We start from the raw sequence: 7548 nt of genomic DNA, 5'->3' as shown, positions 1-7548 counted from the left end.
CCCTAAGCCTTTCTTCCAACCAGGCTGTTAACCCTAGGCCCCAACTCTAGAGAAATTCCAGAATAACCGCTGTTCCCTCCACAATTATACCTGAGTCTCTACCATACTCTGAGAATAAAGAGAAAAAGACACAGTCCCTGCTTCCGGGAGCTCCTAGGTGCACAGGACTCATCATGAAATGATGGCTGAAGAGGCGTGTTAAGAGGGCTTGGATAACAGTCAGCAGAGGGTGCTCAGGGCAGAGAGCCAGAACTGTAGCCAAGGCTTTCCCAGAGGAGGGAACCACTGTGGTAAGTTCTGAGATGCCCTAGAAGTGATCAGGTGAAGGTATAATGTTAAGGACATTTCTCCCTGGGGAGCTGCACATGCAAAGGAGGGAGGCCAAAGAGAGCCAGGTCCCTTCCAGAAACTGCAAATAGTCTAGAAGTGAGCACAGGGTGTGGGAGGCAGGTGAGGCAACCAGGTGGAGATATCACTGGTGCACATCACAAAGGACTCTGTGTGCCTCCAAGGTAGAGGAGACATGCAAAGTGATCTAGAAAGAGACAAGATAGAGGCAGGGAGACCTATTGGCAGGTTCATGTGAAGGCCTGCTGAGGCCCCGGCAGGAGGAGAGAGAAGAAAACATTTCAGCAGGTGGACGGATTGGCCACAGGTGTGATGGAAGGGCAGGAAGAGGTCAAAGATGCCCACCAGCTTTCTGGCTTTGGCAGTGTCCTAAATTATAGTGCCATTCCCTGAAATAAGAAGGGCAGGAAGAGTAGCAAGTCGTGAGAGGAGACAACTGATTCAGTTCTGGCTGGGTGACTGTGGGCTCCAGGAGAGATATCCAGTAGGCAAATAAAAGTCTAGAAATCGGGAGAAAGTTCTAGGCTGAGCCAAGTACGTTTCCTGTTTCAAGAGGATAATGAGTGTGAGTGGACAAGCTCACGAGAAGAGGTGTGGAGGGGTAGCTCTCACCCTTCTGCACATGGGAAGCATCTGGGAGCTTTTAAAAAACAGTGTGCACCAGCCTGGAGTGGGGCCTTTGTGCTGTTTTTTGTTTTTATAATCTTTCTTTTTTGTTGTTGGAGGGGTAATTAGCTTTATTTATTTTAATGAAGGTACTGGGAATTGAACCCAGGAACTCATGCATGTTAAGCATGTGCTCTACCACTGAACTATACCCTCCCCACCTTTTTTTTTTTGTTTGTTTTTAGACATTAGCTCTACTGAGCAGTCAGGGTTGAGAATCAACCTGTAAAGAGTAGACAGCCTTGGAGTAGAGAGCAAGGAGAAGCTGCCCAGAATCCTGCAAGCCCCACCAGGGGCAGCCAGAGACACAGGGAGCCTCGGGTGGGCTGTGAGGAATGTGAACTCAACACTCCCCAATGGTGAAGATGACAAAAATGTTTCAAGCACCCACTTCCCAGCAGCGTTTGTTCTGACTTTACTAGATTTCCAGTAATACTGAGTGAGAATAGAAATAATCTGGACACAGGGGTCAAATTCAATTGCTGGTTCTGACCATTCTTAGCTGTGTGATTGCTGATTAAAAGGTTACCTGTCTGCCACATGTAAAATGGGGGACCTAGAACCGTGCTCGTGGGCTGCTGTGAGCATAATGAAATGACACCTATAAAGGCCCTCCTGACTCTCAGAGGTAATTGCTACTATTGTCCCCATTTGGGACACCAAGAAACAGAGACACAGAAAGCTTCAAATATTTGCCCAAGATGAGGGTTCAGGTCAGGAATCAACCCAATGCCTTCTTGGCTCCAGAGCCCAGGATCTTCTTATGAACAACATGGCGCTGCCAAAGCTCCCTGCTCTGAAACCTACCTCCTTTGGCTCAGTTCTATGGTGCTTGCTCTGCACAGATGTATTCACTGCCTGCCTGCCCACCCAGTGTCTGACCCCGGCACTCCTCCCTCCATCCACACATCACTTCCTTGGGCACACCAACCCTCAAGAGGCCATTGCTGTGGCTACTCGGATGTTTACATGGAAATGCAGGTGGCAGCCCAGCTTTTTGCTATAGATGCTGCTGTCAGTGGAGGCAAAGAGCTCACAGTTGGTGGGGGAGGCCACTTCTGGTCTCCTCCTTGGCTGGAGAGCTGGATGAAATCTAATTTCCCTCTTCAGCTTTAACATACAGCATGAGAGTTATGTAAGGCCATCTGGCCTCTCAACATAGAAATGATGTCCCCGCAGTCGTACTTAACATTGTAATCTCCTGGATCCACCAGGGAGCAGAGGCCATGGCCTGTTGTCCACCAAGTTCTGTCTCCTTGCACGACAGCTACAATGGGGTGAGTTAACACTGGGCTGGGAAATCTACAATTCCATATTATTTCCTGACACTTGCAGGTCACCCAAATAGCCCAGATCCTCCAAGTAAACAACTTATAAGAGAAACTGAGCTGACTCACCTGTCAGACTCCTGATGGCAGGAATGATTTGGCATCTCCTGCTCTCAGGATGATCCTTTCTCCTTCTGTGTGCACTTCTCCAACTGAAAGAGATTGTTCTTTGTTTATACGTAAGGGAGTATTTGTGGCTCTCTGACCAGAACCTTCAAAAGTAGAGCTCTTGGTGAAAATGGAAGCATGGCACCCACATCTCATGAGCTCAGCTGCCAAACAGCCTCATCTACTCAAGACTGTGGCCAAAGCCAGTGGTCCATGCTGTTGAGTGTTGGGTCTGGAAAGCAATGTCTCCACCACTGAGAAGCTGCCCCACCACTTGTGCCCTTGCCCCCATCCATGGGGAGGTGATGCATCCATGGGATGAAAGCCTTGAGGGCACTAGGTGACTGTGAATGGCTGGTACTGCTCCCCATGTGACCCATGTTAGCCTTACGTGCATAAAATCCCCAGAGACCCCTGCTTGAGGGAATGAGTCACCTATAAACCAACTGTCCTTGGGCCACCTAAGAAACAACACAGTATACACAGTGAGCCACCCACTCACTGAAGTCCCCTAGGCTCACAGATCCCTAATGTGACACCAAGTACCCCCAACAAACAGAAGACCCTTACTTTATAATTGACTTGAGAATTCTACTGCCAACACTGCCTTCCACCTTCCACTCATGAAGTTCTTTCCACTTTGTCCCCTGTTCTGCAATTGTGCAAACAGTCCAGAGCTCCTTCATGAGACAGGAGGGAAGGGGGCCGGGCACAGCCATTAAAAGAATGGCACAGCCATTAGCACCAAGATGGTGGAAGAGTCAACTCCCACTAGATCTTGAGCTTCAATACACTCACCGAAATACAGAAGGATGTTAAATGGCACTCCCACAGGTGCCAGGACAGGTTCAAGGCTGACCATAAAAGATCAAAGGGTGAGTGGTGGCCCAATTCCTGGGAATCCCAGCACCTTCCCCAAAGCAGTTGGAATATTCCTCCCACTTGTTAGCATATGAAGATACTGAGTGCATAAAAACTAACAACCCCACACCTCGTGGCTGTTCTCCCATCTGAGGAAGATGGCCCACACTCTGTCTGTGGAGTGTGTATCTACTTTTACTTTAAACTGGAGCACCCAACCCCCACGCCTCATGGCATTCCTCTTGCCTTCTGAAACAGCCCACTCTGTCTATGGAGTATGTATCTCTCTGAGTAAATCTACCTTTACTGAACTGTGGCTTGCTCCTGAATTCTTTCCTGTGCAAAGCCAAGGACCCACACTTGGTGAGGTTTGTCTCACGGACCCAACCAAGACCTGGGATATGGCCATCCCCTCCCCCACATTTTCCTGTATCATACTTTCCTTCCCAAAAGATCTCACCTTGTGCACTCCAAACTAGACAGCACTCATGTGTCCTGTCCTGGATCTGCTTCTGCATGTGTCATTTCTCATGTCCACTAGGACATCACCTTCATGAGGGCAGGGATTTGGTTCTGTTCACAGAAATAGCACCAGCAAATTGCAGGTGCTGGAGGAGTATTAGTTGGGTGAATGAGCTGTGGGAAGTCCTGGGAATTCCACATGGGACTTCTAGCCACTTGGGTCCCAGCTGACACCAGCTGCTCCCTGCTATTCATGACTGACCTCTAGCCACCACTCTCTGCTCTGCCATCACCTGAGCTGGGGTGAGCTGAGATGAGCACACACTCCAGAGACTGTGGCAGCTGGTTCGTGAGGTTTCAGCACCCTTCCCCCTTGACTGGTGGGGGTTACTCAGGATGGACTGAAGGCAGTACCATGTGGACCGCCCTACCCCACAACTCACTTGAAGCACCAGCACCACACACAGGGGAAACACTGGCCCTTTCCAACCTAAGGAGAGGGACTATGGGTGAGAAGAAGGTGTCCATCAATTAACAGTCTCTTTACAAGCCCAGCCTAGGAAAAGCTCTTTAAAGACACTTTGGGTATCTTCCTTGTGTTTCTGTAATCCCTCTAGATTTTGTCATTTTAATCTATGCATTAGAAAAACAGATTCTCTTGAAATCTGTATTGATTTTCAATGAAAAAAATCCTTAATTTCCTTCTCTGCTAAGAAAATTACTTCACTTTATATTTAAAAAGCAGCTTCCTTTCATTAGTTTCTATCTTCAAACACCTAATTTCAGAAGAATCTGTGATGCAGGACATGAAAATCGTGCTGTGCTTTAGCACATACAGGTGGGCAGGGATGAAATGAATGAGGACTGATCTCATGAGGTGGGAAGGCTGGGGCTGTTTTATTCCTGCTACAGATGGAAGGGTCCATATCTGTGAGGGTGAGGAAGGACCAAGGATGAGAAACCAACATTTTCTAACCCATTTCTAATTTTCAGAGTCCCAGACAAAACAGTGCAATTGTATCAACAAAAACAAGTACGTCTGCACCCTTCTAAAAGCACGCTACAACTTTACTACTACACACAGCACTCTGTCGCTGACCTAAAGGCTGATGACAGCAGAGAAATTTGCAGGGCTCTGATTCTGTGCTCATCCCTTTTTGTCTTAGGAGACTCAGGCAATTTCCCTCCTCTCCGTGAGTGTCATTTTCCTCATCCTTCAAATGGGAGTGTAACAGCCATTCATTTCCTCAGTGTCTATCCAGCAACAGGAGACTGCTTATGAAAACAAACAAAACAAAACAAACAAAAAAACAAAACAAAACAGCAATTCTGATCTGTGCTGTCTTCCTCCTCCTCCCTGAACTTGAACATACAGAGTAAAATGGCATCTTTCACTAAATCCTGAAATTAAGGAGCAGTTCTGATGAGGGTCACAGGACTAACGTGTCAGAGGGAAATGACCTAGTGAAAAAGAATAAGTTGCGAGCAAATCCTCAAAACCCGCAAGGGTGCAAACCCTGGGAGCTACAGGCATGTGTGGGAGTTCCTTAGTTCCCCATTTCACAAAGCCGAGAATTTTGCAGGGTCCAGGAAAGACACAGATAGCCCAGTACAACCACGCCATATTTTGGAGTACACTGGGGCCATATCACTGCTGACCTGCACTGCTGTGTGTCCCAGAGTGAGAGCCCTGGGTGGGGTGACTGTGTTTGAGGCTGGAGAAGAACTTCCTGTTCTGTCTATTTTGCTCTCTCTCTTCCTGCAATAAAACAACTGGCAGGACTCTGGTTGGGAGCCCTGCACACATATTCTCTGGCAAACAACACACCAGCCAGCTCTAGCTGATCAGAGAGAGGACTCTTCTATGAACATATATACACCAAAGGCAGGCAGAAGGCTGCCTGCGACCTTGGGAATCCAAACCAGCTTGTCGTGTTAATCAGGATATTAGACATCTAAAGAAAGTGTGCACCAGATGAAGACAATGCCTGTAGACAGTGTAGGTGGATATGTCCAGCAGTGTCTAAGGACAAGGCATGCTCTGGTAGATGGGAACATTTTGGTTGCTTTAAGAGTTTGCTGCTGAAGGGCTGGGGCATTTCATTAGGCCTTGAAACTCCAGACGTCTATACTCACAAAGGCAGACAAGGTAGGTGAGCCAGCTCAGCCTTTATTCCAACTTCCTAACCAAAAGGCTATGAGGTTAAAAATATATTTCTCAGACTCTCCTGCAGCAAGGGTTCCAGATGTGGCTTTAAAAATGCCCATCAGATTTTGAGATCAGCAAATATTAACTACTATATATAAAAATAGCTAAAAAATAAATATCTTCTATATAGCACAGGGGATTATATTTAATACTTTGTAATAACCTTTAATGAAAAAGAATATGAAAAGGAAGTCATACATATATACGTGTATATGAATAACTGGAACGTTGTGCTGTACATCAGAAATTGACATATTGTAACTGATTATACTTCAATTAAAAATATATATGTATATATATGTGTGTGTGTATATATATATATATTTTTTAAAAATGCCCATCAGCAGCATCTGAGTGTCACTGAAAGAAGAAACCCAGATGAACGGAGGCAGAGGTGGTTGGAGGAGCTACATTATTTTGCTGGGTTGGATGCAGCCAGCATGGCAGAGATCTAGATGGAGTGGTCAAAACAGCCACTCACTGATCTGCAAGTGAGTTAGGATAACAGCTTCCTGAAATCCTCCCCACCCCTCCTGATGAGCCAGGTGTCTGGCGTTTCTCTGGAAATCACTAGGCACAGCCTGGAACTCAAAGGTAAAAATTAAAAACTGCATTCAGGCAGCGAAGAGACTGGCAGGATGCGTTGGACAAAAGTAGGTCAGAAACAACAAGGAATGGGGAGGGGAGAAAACGTGTACTGAGGACCCTGACTTCAGCAGTGGGTTGTTGGTGTTGAGGACTCTGAGTCAGTATGAGTAGATGGACTGTTGTGGACTAAAATGGTGGCCATTGTTCAGATAAGTGTGTGATTTTGACTATATTTATTAGAAGAGATCTTTTGTTTTTCCCTTCAACATTGATCATTTCTAGGGAGGAGAAAAATACTCTGCCACATAACATCTAAGTGCAAAAGAGATGCTATGGGATGATGGTGGTATGAAAAATTTCAGTTCTGCAGTTCCAAGGTTTCCTTAATGAGGTTCACAGCAATAGGTAAAATAAAGACATCATCATATGTACATATCCTTAAAGATACACATATGGTGCTATAAGTGGGCCTGAAAAGTGTTCTGCATTCTAAAATCTGATGAAATAAAATCAGTAGCTCAATATGCCTGTCAGCTTTATAAACATGATGTAGCTAATGATCACAGAAAGCAAGATCAGCTAGGAAATTTGAGATTTGTCTTTTCCAGTGTCAAAGTTAATATTTTTTGCTTAAAACCATTTTTTTTTAATTAGGGCTGTCAGAGCCATTGGTATACGGGGTTCAGTAGATGTGTTCAGATGTTCTAGACAGTGAATCAGAGCAAAGACTGAGGTTTAGACAGTAGTTAAATGTCTCAGCCATGTGATCAGCACCAACATATTGATATACTGAAAATCCTTTAAAGTGAGAACTTCATTAAAGTAACGAAAAGAAAGGGAAAAAAAATTGCCACAGACTAGTGGAAGTTTTGTAACATGTAAAAATGACAAAGGGATATTCATGAGCGTATTTTTAAAAACTCTGACATTTTAATAAGAAAAACAACAAACTGACAACAGGTTGCACACTGCTCCCTG

General features: G+C 45.6%; 1 non-coding gene across 1 annotated transcript; it reads right to left on the bottom strand.

The window, feature by feature from the left end:
• Positions 1–1098: 1098 nt before the first annotated feature.
• TRNAV-AAC (transfer RNA valine (anticodon AAC)) lies at positions 1099–1170 on the bottom strand. Its single transcript has one exon. It is a non-coding gene; the product is annotated as a tRNA-Val (tRNA).
• Between the last annotated feature and the right edge of the window lie 6378 nt (positions 1171–7548).

This window comes from Camelus bactrianus, chromosome 18 (assembly GCF_048773025.1).
Source record: "Camelus bactrianus isolate YW-2024 breed Bactrian camel chromosome 18, ASM4877302v1, whole genome shotgun sequence".
Taxonomy (NCBI): Eukaryota; Metazoa; Chordata; class Mammalia; order Artiodactyla; family Camelidae; genus Camelus; species Camelus bactrianus.
The sequence above is the reverse complement of the archived record's forward strand: the minus strand, read 5'-3'. Positions and strand labels throughout refer to the sequence as shown.